This window comes from Equus asinus, chromosome X (genome assembly GCF_041296235.1).
Source record: "Equus asinus isolate D_3611 breed Donkey chromosome X, EquAss-T2T_v2, whole genome shotgun sequence".
NCBI classification, from domain to species: Eukaryota; Metazoa; Chordata; class Mammalia; order Perissodactyla; family Equidae; genus Equus; species Equus asinus.
In genome coordinates this window covers 14,252,720-14,274,212 of record NC_091820.1, presented here as the reverse complement: position 1 = coordinate 14,274,212, position 21,493 = coordinate 14,252,720, and the positions used below count along the sequence as shown (strand labels likewise).

The window sequence follows — 21,493 nt, the reverse complement described above, 5'->3', positions numbered from 1 at the left end:
GGTATATATACACAATGGAATACTACTCAGCCATAAAAAAGGACAAAATTGGTCCATTCGCAGCAACATGGATAGACCTCGAGGGTATTATGCTAAGCGAAATAAGCCGGACAGAGAAAGACGAACTATATATGACCCCACTCATAGGTGGAAGATAACATATAGACAAGGAGAACTGATCGGTGGTTACCAGGGAAAAGGGGGGGTGGGGGGAGGGCACAAAGGGGGAAATGGTGTACCCACAACAAGACTAACAATAATGTACAACTGAAATCTCACAAGGCTGTAATCTATCATAATCTTAATTTTAAAAAAAAGAAAATAATTCAAAGGAGAAAAACATAACTATATTTTAAAATGTTCAAAGAAAAGATAAAATGCCCTTATAAAAATTAAAAAACAGATTTGAAAGAAAACAGAAATTTTTACACTTAAAAATATAGTCAAGTGTTTTTAGTGAAAATTCTCAATAAATGGATTAACCAATTAGTCTATTGCTAAACATAGCTAAACATTGCTAGACACAGAAATTAGTGAATTGTAAGATAGGTGTCAGGAAATCACCAGAAGTAAAAATGAAAATATTAAATAAAATTTAAGCAACATGGAGGATACAATGAAAAACTCCAACATATATCTAAACAATAGTTCCAAAAATGGAATATGGAGGAGAAGCAATATTTTAAAAGAAAATGGCTGGGAGTTTCTTCCACAACTGAAGGCGTCATGAGTCTTCAGACTGATGGAGTACACCAAATAAAAGAAGGATAAATAAAAACCAATCCACATCTAGACATATCACAAAGAAACTTCAGAAGATCAAAAACAAGGAAAAAATCTTAAAGGTAGCCCAAGAGAAGAGAGAATTACCTACTTACAAAGAAATTACATCTGAACTGACTAAAGACTTCTCATTAACAAGACTTGTCAAGACACAAGAAAATAACATTATCAAAGTATTGAGGGAATAATTGTCAACGTAAATTCTGCACCCAGCTCAACAATCATTCAAGAGAAAAAGTGAAGTAAAGACACTTTCAGAAACACCAAGACCAAGTTTACTACTAACAGGCCTTTAATGAAAGAACTCCTTAAGAACATTCTTTATAAAGGAAACTGAACCCAAAAGAAGGAAATAGGGTGAATGAAGACTGGTGAGCAAAGAAATTTGGGAAACATGTTGATTAGGAAATATTCACTATTTTGGGCTTAAGATGGCTTAAAAAGGCAAAACTAAAGCATAAACAACTAACACGAAAGGAGATGAGGGCTAAAAGGTAAACCATTCTAAAATCTTCATCTTATTTGGGAGGATAGTTATAATTAAGCTTAGACTTAGTTAAATGTACATGTTAAAATTTTAACTTCTGCCTTCCACCCTAGAATAAGAAAGCTGGAAGGAACATAGCTGCCCACCCTTACAATGAAAAAGAGCTGGACTAATTTCAAATTCATGATTTTCTTTAAATCCATCATAGAACGATCAGTTGGCTCAAAATTTTAGGAGAGATAGGGCCTCCAAGGAAAGGGAAGACAACCTTGTACTCACCTGGGGTAGACTGCAACTAGACACCGAGAAGAGGAGTTCAACTAGAATAACTACAAATTGATACAAGCCCAATGTGGCTTGCTGAAGGGACAGGGTAATACCACTGGGGGTGGCAGAAATTGGAGAGACCTTCTGCAGGGTGTTCCTCCACCAGCCTTACCAGGCACCTTCTGCAGGGTCTTCCTCCACTAGCCTCACCAGGCACTCTGAGACAGAGCCCTGACCCATTATGATGCAGGTGTGGGGGAGGGGAACTGCAGCTGTGCCTCAGAGCCCAGAAATACACCCAGATCTTCTCTCCCTATCTCCACTTGGGAAGAAAAGCCTTCTGTGAAAGAAAGGCCAATAAGGGCTTCTACCCTTAAAGCATTGGTAAAAACTCACATGGGGTGGGGGGGGGGGTGGGAAGGAGAGAGGGAAGGGGCGCGATTCCACACTGAGCCCACCACAATAGCCAGGGGAGGGGCAAGATCTTGGGACACTGATGCAGGTCTAAACCTGAGGTTTAATCAGAACAAAAGACCACACCCCACCATCACTCTCTACCTCTAAGCTAACCAACTTCTAGTAACAAGTCAACAGCAGAATACTACTGGCAGAGAAACAGGAGAACAAGAGTAAGTAAGGAGACCCTCTCTAAGGCACAGTTCAAAAGGAAGACCTGAAACTCAAAATAAAATAAACCAACTCCTGTCCTAATCACAAAGTATGTCTATGAGAATTTGAAGCCTGAGGTACACTGAGAATAACCACAGCAACAACCAAACTCAAACCCAGCCCAACTCCTAACTAGATTAACTCAAATCCCAGACTTGAAGCCCTAGCACAAGGGGAGATATCCTCATTTACAGACATACAAATTATATACTTCAGTCTCTATTATTCTACAAAGTAAGTCAGGCTTGCAACAAAAAAAATCTCAAGGCATAAGAACAAACACTTAGAAAATACAAAGAACACATTAGAACTAGACAGAGAACCAGATGTTGGAAATACCTAGAATGAAATTTAATATACTATGAGTAACATGTTTAGGGCTCTAACCCCAAAGGAGAACAACATGTAAAATCAGATGAGTAACTCAGCAGAGAGATGGAAACTATAAGAAAGAATAAAATGAAAGTGCTATAAATGAAAAACACAGTTAAGAGAAATGAAGAGTGCCTTCAACGGACTCTTCAGTAGACTCAACCCAGCCAAGGAAAGAATCAGTGAACTTGAAGATAGGTCAATAGAAATTACCCCAACCAAAACAGTGAAAACAAAACAGAACATTCAAGAGCTGTGGGACAATATCAAGCATACTAGTAATTGAGAACACAGAAATAGGACAGAGAACAAGAAAAAATATTTTAAGAGATAATGGTTGAAAATATTTCAAAATTAATATAAGACATCTAACCACAAATCCCAGGTGATAGAAATTAGGAAGGAAGATAAATACAAAAAAAAAATTTATTACCACCACTCAGCACGAACACCACTTGAGACTGATTCCATAAACTCTGCCATTGCCACTCCTTAAAAACCCAACACCTCTGTCAACATGATCACCAGGTTATCAATTCAACTACACACGATGGCCACCTCACAATGTTCACCTCCATATACAAGTCCCACTCCATGTAAATGACTGCTCGAACCTAGGTCACAAGCCCGTAAAAGATGATTTTAGCTGTAAAAGAGACTGGAGCTGTGAGTTTTCTGGGAAAGTGGAACCCATAATATGAAAAATTACTGAAATGTAGAGAGGGTATTTAAAAGTCTACTACAGCATGCTTGAAAAAAAAAAAAAAGAAAACCTTCCATCTAAGTAACCAACTATTACTGTATGGTGGATTCTTTGGTGAAGTCATTGCATCCCCATAGGGTCTTTTTGTAAGGCAAATACTTTACCTCAATGTGGTAACACATTTAAAACCAGCTTCCCAATTTGAGGGACATAAGCAGTAATCTGGGGGGGGGGGGGGGTGAAGCCACATGATAAAGAAGCAAACATCATCAGAGAATGTTGGTTTTGCTTAATGGTAAATAATGTACAATGCAGAGATATCCAAACACACATATGCACACACACACACACGAGTTTATTATGGAACAGAACTCAGCATTTCAATGAATTCATGCAATAAATTATTAAAAAACTCAAAGATGGGCTGGGCCAGTAGTGTAGTGGTTAAGTTCCTGTCTCCACTTCTTTGGCCTGGGGTTCACAGGTTTGGATCCCGGGTGGCAAACTACGCATTGCTCATCAAGCCATGCTGTGGAGGCATCCCACATATAAAATAGAGGAAGATTGGCACAGATGTTAGCTCAGGGCCAATCTTCCTCACCAAAAATTTTAAAAAATAATAATTAAAAAAACCCTCAAAGATATGTCACTCTTATAGTTGTCGACTTTGGCCTCCCCCTCATCTGCCATACTGTAAACATTGGTAGAAAAGTTTCAGGAGCCCCTCGGGGAGCCATTAGCACCTAGTCATACACCAACATGGATCCGATTTTAACACAGTTATGTCCGAGACTGGTGACTAAATACAGGACAAGCATGTCAATAGGGCAAGCAGAGAGAAAGATTCACTAGATATGTACCTGACGGAGAAGAGAAGCCACTGAACATGAGAAGAAGGCACTGACATGAGAAGATGCGGAGGGGGACAAAAAAGAGGCACCTTCCATAAGAGAACTATTTATTGAGCATTTCCTGTGTACCAGGCAATGCACTAGATGCTGAGGCGACAACAGTCAACACTCCATGCCTCCACACAGCATACATTAGCAAAGCAATTTTTCTAAAGGCCCACCCCTATTTAAACTCCTGGTCTTAGTATTTCCTTCATATGCTCTCAGATAAAAGTTAAAATGGACAGAAAAAAGCCAAAAGATGGCCATAAAGAAAGAAAACCAAGATCCTGGGATGGAGCTGGGGTGAAAGCATCAAAGTAAGACACGCAATACATAAATCCGTGTTATTTCTTGCTATCCTCCCAGCTTTATATGCTCATTCTTAGAACTATGTCTTTGAATACACCATCCGCTGGAAAACCCCTTCCCAACACCTGACATTCTGGGCCTCCTTTAAGACTCTTCACAAGCACTCAGGAATCACTGCCTTTCCCGGTCTCCTTAAGGCTGTACTAAGTGCATCTCTCCTGGCCTAGAACACCAATACACTGTATTTCTGTCTAAACGTGCACACCATCCTGGACTTCAGTCAGTGTTTTCTGCCTCTTCTGCTGGATTACAAACTCCCTGAGAGCACAACACTGCAGCTTGGCTGTGTATCTCCATCACTTACCATGATGCTGACACCCTTTCAGTTGTCTGAACAACCCTGACACCAAGACTCCCAAACCGTTGCCCTATCATAAGGTCAGCCAAAGACAGACAAGGATGGCCATCCTTTACCAACTCTGTGCAGAGGGACAGACTCCAAGGCACAACTCTAAATCAAGGGCAGTCACTTTGGATACTAGAGAAGCCACTGGCACAAAAATGTCAGTTTCAAACTCTAAAACCTGAAATGAGGCAACTTTTTAAAAATAAATGTCCTAGGTTAGATAGGAAGTGAAAAAAGTAATGACACAAACCATTGCAAACTCTTCAAGTTACCAGCACCAGAAAAAAAAGAAAAAGAAAAAAAAAGACTAAAGCAACAAGGAAAGAATACAGAGCAGGTATAGAATGGTTCAAAAAAGCCTCAGAACTCAAGGCCAAAGTGAGCTAAGCTAGAGGCTGCATCAAAATGTAGATTTCAAAGGAAATGTTTGAAGAAGGAGACGATGCTGTAGTTATTCTTTGTCTATGTGGAGGGGGAAAGTAGGCAACAGCATTCTATACAGGCACAAACTCTACACCAAGGGAGACCTGGATGAAAGCTCATTCAGTCATCAAGGCAAGCAAAAATTTAGCATGACTGAAGATTTCCAAAAAAGAACTGAGCATGTAGGGACACTTACTGTAGAAAGAGAAACAAATCAGGATATATAAAATGACACCTTTACAGCACTTTTATATACATAAGCTCACCTGAACATAAGAAGCTCAAAAGAGACCAATTTAACATAAAAGATGATAAGGTCACAGAATGGGAACTAGACTTGAAAATGGTACTCTTGTTAAAGATTAGTGCTCCTAAACAACATTAACAAAATTCTCCAAAAACAAGGTAGGTGCTCAAATGAAATTTCATAAAATATGAAATAGTACACATGGTGGAAAATATTAAACTAGACCTAAGACACTGTATTTGGGGGGAAAAAGCAAATTTAATGTTGGTATTTAATGAAATGTTTCGTTAAAATATTAAATACCTTGAGCAGATTAAAAGTGTCGGGGGGGGGGGGGGGGGAACCAGCAAAAAGTTTTAAGTTTAAATATGGAAGAAAGCTAAAACTGTGAGAAAAAAATTTTAACTCAGTTATAAATAGAAATGACATTCCTATATAAGGTTAACAGAATGGTGAAGGATAAAAGAAAAGGAGAAGCCTTTAGAAAATTAAAGGTAATTTCTATAAAAACAATGAAAAGAGTATCATAGATGACAATCAATCAAGGAAGCGGTTGCAAAAATTTTAATGAGATGAGGGAAGAATATTTTACCTTGCAGAGATTATGACCCTTTTATTAAATGATCATGGTTCCATTGATCTAAAACTCGTTTTGGGGGGCATTTCATTTCATGTCATATCCCTGCTTAAAACCTTCAATAGCTTCCCAGGAGACCGAGGACAAATTCAAAAACCCAGCAGATGGCCTACTAAGCCTTTTCAAGACCTGGCCCGGCCTGCTTCTGCTCCATCACTTGGTTTTCTACTTTGCAGCCATTTTGGACTTCTTTCAGTTCTTTAAAAGGTTGTGTTTCAAAAGCGTCTCTCTCTCACCTTGCCTGAGGGCAGTTGCCCCTTCGGACAGGAAAACTTATTTCCCCAACTAGATCATGTCCTTCTCATCCTTAAGGTCTCACTTAAATGTTCCCTCCTCAGTGCGGCCTTCCTGCCTGCTCCTCCTAGAACGAATCCCCCGTCCCTACCCTATTATATACTCCCAGAGTGCCCTGTACTTCTCCTCTGCCTGCACCTCACGACTGTAAATTCTTTGAGGGCAGGGCCTACTTCCCTTTTATGTATCACTCTATCCAGCCTCTACCACGTTTGGTACACAGGAGACACTCAATAAATATTTCCTAAATGAAGGACAGATCCTCAGGATGTAGGACAGATTGTTTTAGAAAGAAACAACTGAAAAAGTATGAAACACCAAGTTGCACAAAATTAGCTTTTGTCTACCTCAACTATTTTCAATTAACTATTATTAACAATGAAAATAAAACTTTCTTTTCGTTTGCAATGCTAATCTTAAATTTTCGTGGTAATATTACTATAATAATTACTAGCAATTAAAGTTAATATGTCCTAGGAGAGGCTGTCAAACCAGGGTGGGGTGTGTGGATAAATTCTAGGATATGTCACACCTGAACCAGCTTTTGTACTCTCTGAAGGATTCTATTCATCAGGAAGCTAGTTTCTACTGTTGGTCAATATCGGGGTATTCGAGGAAATTCAAGTAAGTTTCCTTCAACTATTACTTATCACCATTTTTTACCTGCCGTATCTTCCTCACACGGTTGTGTGTGTGATTAATCTGATTATTATAACACAATTTTACACTGCCAAGAACTTAATCTTTAGGCATAATACAAAATCTAAAACTGAGATCCAAAATTGCAACTTATCTAAAATAATTTAAGGCAGTCTTAAAAAATAATAATAATATATTCATCCATATGTTTCATTAACTTCCAGAAACCAAAGTTGTTACTTTCAAAATCACTATTTCCCTCCAAGTCAAAAAAAGTTACATTGTCAGAAAGTACTTCATATGTTACTGTTTGATATAGGCCTTTCTCTTACAAAGGATACAGAGTAACAACAGAATCAGAGCCATAGATGTTAAACAGTTAAAAAAAAAAAAAGTAAACCTATTTCGAACCAGTTATGATTGAATTTATAGTAAACTATCATTATCAGAGCAGTGCTGTGTCCAATCTGTTTGTTACTAAAAATCCAGACACAAACTACCAAACAAGGAGTTATTGATTTACCTGCCTGGCACTTGTAAGGGTCACTTTCCACAGAGAAATATTCACATAAAAGCAATGAAAGTTAGACACAGTTTCCAAAACACTTTACTTCCAACCAAACCACTGCATTCCTCTATTATGTGTACTCAAAAAACAACATCCCTAAGCTATCCTATCAGCAGTGTCCATCTACACGCACGGTACACTGAGCCAAGAACACCTGGAAGCATGGCAGAGATCAGCCTACCTTGTACAACTCGTTCCTAAGTTAGCTTTACTCCCCCGCCCACCCTTGGGGGTATCGAAAAAGATAATGATGCAGGCAGGAAAAAGCAGCTACAGTACCTTGCAGGTTAAGCTGTTTCTAAATCCCACAATAATCCAGTCTGAAGCAACGCAGAAAGTAGACAATGTGCTGAATACCTGAATTTAACGAAGCCTGCTCTATGGCTTGCATAGTAGACATGAATCTCTCAGGGGGGATTAGTGCTCAAACAATAAAATGTACAATGTTATTGGCTTAAAATCAGGAAAACCAATTATTTTGCCCATGGCCTTAAATCTTAAAGGAACATTTTCTTGCCCGATAATTATATTACTTTTACCTTGATTTCTTATTTCTGCTTTTCCAACATATCATTAAGAACATTGTATTTTATTTGCTGGCTTAAAAAAGAGCAAAACAAAATCAAATCATAAAACCACAAAGGCGAGGTAATTTATACCATTTGCCATACCGTCCTTTATATTCTGCTATGTATTATGTTTGGCAAAAACTTTCGAAAATATAAAAAGTGCTAAGAAATTGTAATATGTATAAGAAGATATTTTTAAAAGTTATCTTTTAAGATACCTTTTATGTTTTAAAGATATGTTTAAAACATATCTTTTAAGATCTACGTGATTTTATCTGTCTGATGATAAAGAGATCAACGTGGAAGCAAGTAAATAAGGTTTAAAAATGTGCATGCGGCAGGAGTGATCTTTCTGGGGTGATGGAAATGTTCTAAAATTGGATTGTAGTGATGGTTACACAACTCCATAAATTTACCCCCAAAATCACTGAATAGTACACACTTAAAACACATGAATTTTTTTCAATTACAGAATAAGATATTAAGTTCTTTTTCTCCCCTAACATGGACTTCCGCGCATCCTTTGGGCTAAGCAAGTGTTTAGCTCTCTTATGATGGGTCTTATTTAAACACACACACACACAATCACAAGAGGCTTTAAGTAGCAGAAAATTCTACTTTCAAGCAGAAAAATTTTTGTCAGCATCCAACTTCTATGTATTAAGAAGCAACAATAACATATATCTCTGTAGACTTCACCTCCAGATTTTATTTCACTGAAGTCATTACAATTACAGAAGAGATACCCATCTACAAATTGTAATGGCTGCCATTTTACTTCAAGAGTGCATCTAAACCACAAAATTGACTTCAAAGATTATCTTCATAGCCTTTATTAGTGTAGCAAATTTAATCAAAGTCAGTCAAAAGTTATAATGGAACATGCAGAAACATGAAACACCAAGTGGTTAATTAGAAACAGCTGCCTCATTTTGGGTGTAAATAATTATATACAACCTTCATTTACGAACAAACAGAACTAATGGGCCTCCGTAAGAAAACTCTGTGCTTCCAGTTGTCCTATCCAGCCATGCTGATAAATCTGAGTTCAGCCTCCCACGTTGACTAAAGGTCAGGTGGCCTTGCCAACTTAGTGTGTGAACTCCAGGAGGCATATTTTATACCTCTAGAACCACCTCAAGAGTGACTTACAGTAGGAGCTCAAAATATGTTTGAGAAATCAGATTCCTAAAGAGAAGCAGAAAGCACGTTTTTGAAGAGCACAGGTTCAAGTTAGACCGGTTTGGATGGAAGTTTCACCTCTGCTGCTGACTACCTGGGTAATCTGGGCAAATTATTTTCTCTCTCTGAGCCCATTTAGTCAAGTGACACTGGAAATAAAAAACATCTACCTCACAGAGATGTTGTGAGAACACATATACACACATATATTCATGCAAATAAATTATTTGCCATAGTATCTAGTATTCAGTAAAGCTCAATAAATAGAATATTATAATTTAACTATCATAGAGAAGACGGCCCCAAAGAGAGATCACACCCAAAACTCAACTCTAATTAGATCTATCTCAAACACAAATGTTTCTAAGAGCTTAACTGAAAGTGTTGACAATCAATTTCAAAGACCTGAATGGGCTAGGTCCTTATAACCTAATAAAAAAATTTTCTGTTAATTCCCAAATCTGAAGTGTCTAAATGTTATCAGGCTCTTACGTAGAAACTCCTCACTCTCAGCTTTCACACCTACCAACAGAATTACATCCAAGTTCATATCTCAGTATTAAAAGAAGTGTGTGCTACGCCTGAAATTTACAGTTATAAATCAATGTGACCTCAATAAAATAATAAAAACATTTTTAAAAAAATAAAAGAAGTGTACAAACTTGAATGAGAAATGAGGCCAGACCTTTGAGTCATCCATGCTCTGCTCTATATAGAAGAAACATTCTAGAAACTATCAAGAATTTAAACCCGAACACTAAAGTGATGTATCGCCAACAAAAGACTTCCAATGTTAAGACTGAAAGTAAATTGAAAAAGCCTCCCAAACAGAAAGTTTAAATGTAGTCTTTTAATTGCATTATTTTCATAAATTGAAATATGTGATCCAACTGACACCAGCATCAGATGACAAAGAACCTTTGAGAGTCTATCTCCTCCTCTAGCAAGACATTTGATGTTGCCAAAAAATAAAACATTAGAACCTAAAATTTATACAATTCTGAGTAAACAGACTTTTCTACTTAGAAAGCAACTTAATACTTCAAATTTTGCTATTCTTGTACCAAAGTTAAGAGTTACCTAAAGAATTCCCCTCACATTTTGGATCTATGCATGTGGATTTGTTTGTTCTTAAATGCCTTGTTATCATTTGACATCAATTTATTATGTAAAAAAGTCATAGCCCCACACTAACTGCCAAAAATAAAGTACTATACTAGCATACCTTCTAATATCTAGAAGAAATAAAGGAAACCACCACCAAAGTTACCAAAATGGAAGGGGGGGAAAGACGAACTTTGTTAACAGACACGCTGAAGAAGGCTTGTTCTCTGCCCATTTCCTTACAAATTTCCTACAGCCATATTCTCAGATATAGCTGAATTTTCTATCACAAAGTTGAAACATAAATCATAATGAAAGGTTAAATTTCTGCAACAGAAGCCACTGTCATTTCCAACAATGCAACTATTGTTGAAAGAGTCTCTCACAGATTCTTGGGCACAGTGGTGAAGCAAGGCTGGGAGGGGAAAAAAGCATACTTGAAGGAATTTCTCCACCTCTGTATTTCAATTCGTAATGTAACAGTACAGCACCTTCAAAGAAGAAATACCACGTAAAATCTGGTTCTCATTAAATGAGACTGCCTTAACCTCATGCAGCATGTTTGGAACAGAACACACATCTGATTTGCAATCAGTTAACCTTCTATTACTCATCTATGCAAGATGGCCCTGCAATTTCTCTCAATGGCAGCCTTTTCTTTTAAAACCCTAGGGAATACTGTAGATGCCACATTCTGATTTAAATGACTCCAAGAAAATTACAATGAAAATAATGGCAGATTTAGTCCAGGGAACTTGCATAAGTAAAACTCGGAAACCTGACACAAAGGAGTAAAATATCCCTACCACAAGGCCCTAAATCACAAATAAATCTGAGCAGGGAAATAAAAAAAGGAATCCTTTCTGGAGAAAGAATGCTTATTTCTAATTTTTTTTTTAAAAAAAATGCCAAGTTTTGTTTTTAAGAATTAGGCTTAGGAAACACACTAAATAAGCAAAATTTGAATGCTAAACTGTTTATATATATATATATACATATATATCAAATTAATTGTTGCACTGATTGCGTTAAAAAGGCAAGACAATTCAAAGGCATTTGACACTCTCCAATTGAAGACCCTCCAAATCCTCTGAAATAGTAGATTATTTAACACTTTTGGAATGATTAACTTTAGCATTTCTCTTTTGGAGTTCTATTATTTAATACAGCCAAACTGAATTTTTTTTTATCCTAATTAGGTTTCCTTGTACTTGTGAAACGCTCAGCATACACTGTGCTGGCGGCTTTAAGTTCTACAGCTTCTCTCTTCTGGCTCCTTCCCTCCTCACCCACCCCCCACCCCGGAAAAAAAAGATTTCCTTCCCAAATGTTCCCTTCTCTGCATTTGTCAACAGAAACACCCACTGGCGGTCTCAAACTGGTAATACTGCTGCAGGCTTCCTTACTCCTGTTCCAGTGTCAACGCCAGAAATGCTCAAACCTAAAATAGGACTTTTAATAAGGAAATTAAAAGGATTGCTAAGGTACTCAACTATCATGTTCTCAAAAGGAGGCACACCTTTTTAAAAAAATTATTATTAATGAACCATAATTGGGTTGTTAAATATATTATACTATCCCCCTTCAACAGTAAACATACAGAGACAAGTAAATATAGGTTATTCACATTTTATGAATATTTTTAAACACTTAAAGGAGTTAAAAACAAATTTACATCTAAATGTCATTCACATATAATTCCGAATGGCCTTGATAAAGATGTCTTTTTTGTAACCCTACAGCAAGAAAGGAACAAACTGGAAATGTTCCAGCAGATGCTACCTAAAACGATAATCCTATTCTATACATATTTATGTCTCCTGTTTCAGTCAAATGCTCTCAGACAAATTAATTTGTGTAATCTTTTCCATTAACCACATAATCATTACGTCCAAACAAACCTAAATCAGATGCACGGGAAGAAATTATTCCCTGTCTGCAACACTTTCTAAAATCAGCTTAAATTTCAGCCAATTAAAATAGATCGTGTTAACAGAACACTGATCTGCAACTACTTAGATATCACAGCATCCGTCTAATCTCACTGTGGAGATACTAAGGTCAGGGTTTTCTTATTCAGGCATATGTGCTTTGTAACACTCAAGTGAAGCGAAAAACAAAACCCTCAAGGAAGATCTGCCTTTACACTGAAATATGTTCAGGTTATTTTTCCCTCGACGTGGGCACAAAACATGTCAATGCGAGCTGGACCTGTTCTTCCTGGGAAATGGTTCCAAACCCCAGGATTTCATTTCGATGAGGGTGCAAGCGGTGTGAAGGTCTGGGAAGGGGCCAATTGCGGCTTCTCCCGACTCTGCCAGTCGTGAACTTCACGGCAACGCCTGAAACTTGTTCGGGGGAGGCTGGAGGAGCCGCAGGGCAGGCAGCGGGGCGCTCGCCCACCCTCGCGGGCAGCCAAGGTCAGCAGGGCCGGGGCCGCGGCTGGCAGCCCCCGGCGTGTCCCGGGCTCCCTCGGAACTCGGGCCGGGGGCTCCGGGGCGCAGACTCCTCCTCGGCGCCGGCGGGAAGGGGCTTCCCTCGCCGCAAGCCCGGGGGAGGTGGCGCCGCGGTGGCGGCGAGGCGGGGACGCCGCAGACCCGCCGCTGAAGGGAGTCCCGCGGGGCGGCCTCGACCCGCCGCCCCTCCTCACAGCCTCCCGTCTCCCACCCCGCAAAATACAGCCCCAGCCCCTCGCTGGGGAAGCCCTTCCAGCGGCGCACTGGGGCGCTGCGGAAGGGCCGCTCTCGGCTGGGGCACCCTCGCCGCGTCGCCCCGTTCTGGGGGGACCCGCGCCGCCGCCCCTTCTCACGTCTGCCCAGGGGGACCGGGTGGGTCCCCTCTCTTGGGAGAAGCTAAGTGGGCGCGGTGCCCATGGGAGGGCAAGAGGACCTGGAGGGCGGATGGCGGCGCGACTACTCACCCCGCCGAGTCCCCCGCCTCCAGCCGGGGACCCCTCAGCTCCTGAGGCCGCCGTCGCCGCTTTACCTTCCCCAGCGGCAGCAACTAAGCGAAACCTCCGGCCCCGCCCTCTCGCAGAGGCGAACGCGCAGCCTAATTTGCTAACTGCCCCGCCCCGGCGTTCCCGTTCGGGCCAATGGAGAAGCTCCTCATATCCCGCCCGGTCCCGCCTCCGCCCCGCCCATATCTGGTAGGAGCCAATGCGGAGAGAGTGCTCGTCCTCGGGTTCGGGCTCGCGCGCCCCGCCCGTAGCGCTCGTGCTCGGGTTCCCGAAGCCGAAGACGGCTGGTTCCTTGTATAAGATCGCTTGCGCGCGCACGCGCGCGCCGCGCCTTCTCGCGCGCCAGGTTTGGTTGCCCCGCCAGGCCCTAGCAACCTGGGCTGGTTGACTGGGCGGGGCGGGGCCCGAGTCGCGAGCTATAGGGGGAAGAGAATGTTGGGGGGAGGGGGGGAGAAGATCGTGACTGGGAAAGGGGCGGCTGCGGGGGCGGGGGGCCGAGGAGGACCGGGAATCCGCCTGTCACTGCAGAAAAAAAGGGGAATCCTGCCTGCAGCACAGCTATCCTGGCCTCCCTCCGGAGGGACACGTGCGGCGGCGGGGGGCGGTCCGGGAAGAGTGGGGAGAGCACATTTGTAGCGGGAGCCGAGGCATTGCTTGGAAATAAAGGATGGAGGATGGTTTATCTCTGTCGATGGTAAAAATGATATCGAAGTCCATTGTTGCTGCTGCTGCCCAACTGTTGCAGCTGCGCGTGCACACACACGCACATATATACACACATTTACACACATATTCACACATACACTCATCCATCAGCCTGCAATCCCTTGGGTGAATTAGGAGCAAAGAACTAGTAGCCTGAGGATTCCTTACACAGCCGCTGGGTGCTTGCAAAGGGCTGTTGCAGCAGCGGCAGCAGCAGCAAACCACAGCTCCGCTTTGGTCCAATGCTCCGCCACACAAGATTCCCCAGCTGGCATGAAAGCAATGAAGTCATCGCCCAACCAGTAGGAATGTGAAGATCTTAATACCTACCATGGATCAGGTTTCCAATGAGGATGAAGAGGTGATGAAATGGCAGGAGATACATTTCCAATGCCACTTTTTGATAATTAAGAAAAATAATTTTAAAAGACATTGCGGACAAATCTATGTAAAGCTGCATAATGATTTCCACCTAAGAAAGCAAAGAGGAAAATTTTTTTTTCTGGTTTTTAGGGAAAGCATAGAAAATAAGCAGTGTATGAGGTCATAGCAGCCACCAAATTAGAAATATGCAGCACTGTACTGTAATGGGAAATAGATATCTTGGATAAAATCCAATTAATCTATCCCTGTCGGGAATCTGGTAACAATATGTAACAATATGCTGGGTTTGGCCACTCAGTACCAAGCCAATAGGGTTTTCTTTTTCATAACATGGTGAATATTTGATGAGGAAATGAAGCTACCTGCTTTCTCTTCAGCTTTTCAGGAAGCATATTAGAAAATTTCACAGGTAGGAACAATGAATTAGCAGTGAGGGAAAATGGAGTCAGAGGCGACAGCATAGAGTTTGCAGTCTCCTGCTCCTCCAGATGCAAAGTAAAAGTGCTGTGACCTCAAGCTTCACCCACGTGGAGCCAGAATTCCTGGAGCAATTACTCCATTTTCACCCCTGTGCATTAGTGCCTTTGTCCCAGGAATTGCAGCAGCAATTCCCTTTGAATCAAATGAAGAATGGTTTATCTGTGTCGCTTCAGAAAAAGATAAGGAAAAACCAGTGACTGAAGATCCGTTGGTATAGGTCCAATTTAGTTTTAAGGGGTAATATTAGATTCTTTATAAAGTGCCATCCCATATATACAAATATGACCTTCCACTTAGGGATGTTTGCTCTGGTCTGGATTTGAGTAGTGGTGAGGGGTTTCTTGGAGCCACGTCCAGTTCGGTTCATTGCAATTTTGATCAAAAGCATATATTTTCTAGGTTAGTAAGAGTTTAAAATACCGTGCTGCCATTTAACTGAGCTCTTTTCTTATGTAGAAAGAGCACTAATACCACTGAATGAATGCCTGCTATGTGCCAAGAACTTTCCATGCATTTCGAGTTGCCAGATAAAATACAGGAGGCCTGTTTAATTTGAATTTCAGATAAACAAGGAATAATTTTTTAGTATAAGTATGTATTTTTATCCTGGATACATGTGGGACAACGGTAGAAGACTAAATAAGCTTTCTAACCATTGTCAAAAAGAAAAACCAAACCATTTTTGAAATGCCCCTCTGGACCAAGACCTCCTGATGCGAACAGGATCTGGGAGAAAAGCTTTAGAACCAAATCACTGTGTAAATTTGTGGCGTTTGTAGAAAGAGGTGCGCATAGTTAAACTAAAAAATGATTTGCTGTTTATCTGAAATTCAAATTTAACTGGGCATCTTCTATTTTTATTTGCTAAATCTGGCAACCCTACATACATTATCTCTGAGCCTCATGATTCTCTGCAAGATTCTCTGTCAGGTCACCTTCTGCCAGATGAAGAAACAGCTTCAGAGCCTCCCCAGCATCTATTTGTTCCTTCCTCCTTATAATAGAACCCCAACTGTGTTCAGGTATCCACTCTTCCAGGGCAGTGGGTGCTTATTAGTCTTAATCAATGTTTGGCCCAACTAGACTAAAGGAAAGTCATATGGTTTGAGAGAGAGATTTTCCCTGTCTATCCTGCTGTATGAACAAGGAGGCAAGTACCCTGGTTGCCACTGGCAGCCATTTTGTGACTAGGAGGAAAACCAGCCTTAGGTCAAAGCCTTTATTAAGCAAGGCAGAGTTGAAAAATAGAAAGAAAGAGAAGCAAAAGAAACCTGGGTACTTGATGACACCACTGCATTGCTTAATTAAATAAATTCTGCCTTTTCCTTGTGTTTAAGACAGTTTGAGTCAGCATTTCTATTAGATGTCTCAGAAACATCCTGCTACAGATCCTGTGCTGCTACTCATTATGGGTCTCAATAATAAATAAACAAGTAGTCACCAAGATGTCAAGGCATTTTTATCCTGGATATATGTGGGACAAGTCTAGAAGACTAAGCCTTCTAATTTATGCAATGCCTATCTGAGCCTAGACCTCATAATGCAATCAAGATCTAGGAGAAAAGCTTAAGAATCAAATCAATGTGTAAATTTGTAGTGTTGGTAGGAAAAGGTGAGCATTAGTTATTCGTTGGCCCTGCTTAGACCTTAAATCAGACTGTCAGATCTTATATGTTTTCATTTAAAGTTCATACCATTTGGGAAAATGTCATTTTAGAAATGCGAGTCCAGTGCCTCATTTTAAACTATTAAAACCTCTATCTCTGTCCTCCAGGCACTAAGTTTAACCACAAACAGTGTAGAAAGAACAGAAATGTCAGCTTCAAAAGACGCAAGAGAGAAAACCACACCAGAATAGAATGCCATATGAAAGTGGATGGTTGGCAAGGCAGTGTAGCTTAGTGGCTAAAACCACAAACTCCGGAACCAGATTGCCTGCATTTAAGTGCCAGCTCTAGTTATGTCCTTGGGAAACTTGCTTAACTTCTCTGTGCCTCAATTTCCTCCTCTGTAAAATGGGGATGATGATGATGATAATAGTGACTCTATGTGTGTGACTATTTGTGAAATGCCTAGCAGAGTACTTGGCCCATGATAAGGACTTTATAAGGATTAGCTGTTATTGAGCAGTTTATTTTTCACCAATCACTACTTTGAACCATGTTTTTATGGCAAATTTGCCTTTCGTGTCTCTTCACATCTTAGACAGTTTTTGTCACTCTTAGGTCTTTTTCAGCTATTAAAAATCAATCCAGTTTAAAACTCAAATGTTGTGTTTGATTTAAATCCTACTCCTCCTCCCCCTCCCCGCCGCCGTCATCACCTGCCTAGCTTGTGGCTCAACGCACCTGAAGTGACCAGGAGGTGTGGTTGTCCTTTCATTTCTACTCCAGTTCCTTGGGGGGTGTGGTCAGTTCCCTGACCAAACCTAACTCCCCTGACCACAAGAGTTCATAGGAGGTAGAGGGGAGAAGGAACCATCAGCTCTTCTCTTAACAACCCATGAACATCACCCCCACTTTCCTACCCACTTCTCCCCACCCCCCGTCTTGGCTGTAGTTGACCTCTGTGTAGAGGGTATCTGAATGACAAGTGTAAATCCCCCTTCCAGCTCCCATCCCCAGAGCCACCACCCACAGCCTCTAGCTGTCACTTCTACGACAGAAGCCCTCCTAGATGGGGGCAACAGGAAAAATCTCTCTCAAAATAGTTACCCATGTGTCAACAATACACAGAAAACAAGTCAGAATCTCCCAAGGTCAACTCAATCAGTTAGAGCCCCAATAACTCAAAGAACCACTCCAGCATCAGGAAAGAATGTTTCCACGTTTACTGCCTGGAGCTGAATAATGGTTTAAATGGTTTGAATAATGTGTGGTCTTGGACAAGTTACTCTCTGTATGTCTCAGTCTCCTCATCTGTAGTAGGGAAATAGTAATGGCTTGTTGTGAAGACTAATGTAGGGTTAGATGAGTTCCTGCACGCAAAGTATTTAAGGCAGTGCTCGCACAAAGAAACTGATCGATATAGGCTAGCTGCTATTATTATGTGCCAGGCATTGTACATACATCATCTCTTTTAATCCTCATATCGACCCTATGAACGATGTCTTAGTTTGAGTTTCCCCAAAAGCAGACCCTGAGACAAGGATTTGAGTATAAGTAGTTTTATTTGAGAGTTGATCCCAAGAAACACCAGAAGATGAGTGGGCAAGTGAGACAGGGAAGAGAAGGAAGCCAATAATAGGTGTGTTATCAAGCCAGTTGCTGCTGTGGGCGACTGGAGCTCAGCAGGATTTGCTGGTGAGCTCTGGGAGATGATGTAGAATCTTCTCCCCTCCTAGAAGGTGAGGAAGCTGGGCTTCTACCATATTGAAAGCTCTTCCAGGCATTAACTCTCCAGTATTTCTGCTTTTCCCTATGTGCAGGTGGAGTGTGCTCCCACAGCCTGGGAAAGAACCCTCAGGCAGAGAGTCCCAGGTGATCACAATAAGCGGCATTGGGCAGGTGGAGGTGAGTGCCACAGAGACACGGCTGGGGCAAGGACAGTATGTCTCCCAGCTAAGAGTATTATTCTGCCCATTTTACAGAACACAAATTTTACAGAATTGTAGCCATCTTTGGAAATGTTCTCCAGCCACAGGCTGGCAGCAGAAATAGTGGAGAATAATACGAATTCCACATTTGGTGAGCAATCTTCTTGGAGAAATTTAAACCTTCGAGGAAGAAGCCTGAAACTCTGCTATTTTGAGGATCCTCTGAGTTAATAATTACATCTAGAAGCCTCCTCCAAACCCCCCCTCCCCTGCCCCATGTTCAATCCCCTAGGGTGGCTGTGGATTCCCTGGTCTAAATTAGTCTAGGATGCCCAGATCATTTGAGAGCAATGGTATCCAGGGAGCTGGAATGTGCCAGTGCTAATAGATGCTGTTACCGATGTAGAAGGGCTTTTTATTTCAAGAGGAATATCTAATAAGATAATGGAGATGCACTGTCGTTGGCTTTGTAAGAAGTGAGCCAGCTAATTTTATAGATAGCAGCAGGAAAATAACAGTGAGAATTGGGGCACACAATGGAGAGTAATTCTATCATCTTTCCATCTGGCCTAAATAATTTAATAGTTCTGTACACCCTTGACCTGATGATTTTAGGTGTAAAGGCGGTCCCCAACATCCAGTTCCCCTTGCTCCCCAACTCAGCGCACGATAAATTACGAAAGAGACTTAAAGCCAGAGGAGTATGTCAGAAACACTTGCTGCCTCAGATACCTGTTTCTACTGAACATTCGTAATCCTACATAATTTTTAAATATCAATAAATTAATTTTTTATGTGCTAATGTCTCAATCCAGATTTCCCTAGCTAAACAGCGGTCTATTGATCGTTCTTTAAAAATAATATTAATCAACATTTATTGAGTGCTTACTGTGTGCCAGGCATTTGCTGAACATTTTGCATGGTTTAGCTCATTTAATCCTCGCAGTACCCCTATGAAGCCACATAGCGGTTTTAAGATATCTCCACAAATTTTTCCTCTTATTCCTCCCTTCAAAAGGTAGAGCTAAATTCACCTCCTTTTGAGTGTGGGCTACACTTAGTGACTCACTCCTAACAAATAGAATATGACAGAAGTGATGGTCGTAGACAGACATGGCCGGAGACTAGGTCATAAAAGGTGTTGAGGCTTCCTTCTTTTGCTCTCTTGGATCACTCACCATGGAGGAAGCCAGCTATGTATTGTAAGGACACTCTCAAGACACCCTATGAAGAGACCACGGGGTGAGGAGCAGGAGCCTCCTGTCAATAGCCAGCAAGGAACTGCCAATAGCCATGTGAGTGCTCCATCTTGGAAGTAGATCCTCCAGCTCCAGTCAAGCCTTCAGGTGGCTGCAGCCCTGGCTGACATCCTGACTGCAACCTCATGAGAGATCCTGAGCCAGAACCACCCAGCTAAGCTGCTCCTGAATTCCTGACCCACAGAAACCCTGAGATAACAAATGTTTGTTGTTTTAAGCCCCTAAGTTTTGGGGTAATTTGTTACGTGGCAATGGGTAATTAGTGCAAGTGGATCCTATCTTCATTTTACAGATGAGGTTTTAGTAACTTGCCCAAGCTTACCCAGGCAGCAGGCTGTGGAACCAGGAAGCAAACCCAGGCAACTGACTCCAGAAGACTAATCCTTCACCACTAAGCTATACCCTCTCAGCAGTAGGAGCCATTTATGTAATGGCACTATGTGCGAGGAACTTTTCTTATGCTGTCTCATTTACTCCCACAACAGCTTCTGCAAGGAAGACTTTTTTCTGCCTTTCAAAGACATCAAAGTAAAGTTACTGTCTTCTTATGGGAATCGAATGATAATGCTATGCATGAAAGTATATGAGTGAGGCAGCACTGTTGTCCATGTCATTTTTGTTCTTTACTTACTTGCTTAGCTCAAGTGTGAGGGCACTTGATAAGCACCTTATGAATATCCTTCCCTCAAAGGGTTTTGAAAGTTTAAAATGACCCCAATTGACGCCCCCCCTTGAATATATGCAGATATACTGAGATTTAACATGTAATATATATTATCTTCTCTCAAGATTTTAATTAAAAATGGAAAAATAAACAACACACAGCATTTAATTTATAAAAGTAACAAATAAGTTCACAGAGTCAAAGTACTAAAAAGTAATAAAATGACTGTGCCGTTCATTCTCTGGGTTTAATATCAGACCTGACTCAATGCAATTTTACAGACTTTTTATAAGGTGCTTTGGAATTCTGGTCTAGTTATATAAAGACACGCACAGTGGGAAACAGATCTTACTTCTTCTCAAATCCATAAAACAATTCTTGCTCTTTTAAAGTGTTCTAATATAATAATGACTCATTAGCATAACATCAGTCTTCTGTATACACCCCAATTTGTATCTACACAGCATAAAATAAAGCAGACATTGGGTGGAGCACTAGTAACTGTCACTGCAAAATTGGAAAAAATCTTCTAATGGGCCTCAATTATCCAGTTTTGTCACCCATATTTATCAATGTAACATATTAATTGGGTTGCATTCAAGATAAAGATTATGTCTTATTTATTTTTGTTTTCCCAATGCCTAGGACAGGACCTGACTCTCAATAAGTGTTTGCTGAATGAATCAATCAATCAATGAACTGATTGATGAGTTCCCACATCATTCTGTGCTGTGTTGGTACACAATAGAGGAAAACCAAAGATTCAGACAATCACCTGAAGAATATACCTTTTTAAAAAGAAGAAGAAGAAGAAAACAAAGATGAACACAAAATGGCTAGGTAAATTGAGGCTATACCATTTGGAAGAGGAAGGTTGGAGTAAAAAGGTATGGGAGCTGGGAAGTGAACCTGATCTACCTGTACAATTGCCTCGAGTCTTGATTTCACTTCTCTC

General features: G+C 40.8%; 1 protein-coding gene across 5 annotated transcripts in view; it reads right to left on the bottom strand.

The window, feature by feature from the left end:
* CDKL5 (cyclin dependent kinase like 5) overlaps positions 1-13,606 on the bottom strand; it is a 185,842-nt gene extending 172,236 nt beyond the window's left edge. For all 5 annotated transcript variants that reach the window (XM_070502015.1, XM_044763101.2, XM_044763103.2 and 2 more), the window contains exon 1: positions 13,473-13,606. The gene's annotated coding sequence lies outside the window, so the exon portion shown is untranslated. The remainder of the gene's footprint in view (positions 1-13,472) is intronic.
* Positions 13,607-21,493: the final 7,887 nt, after the last annotated feature.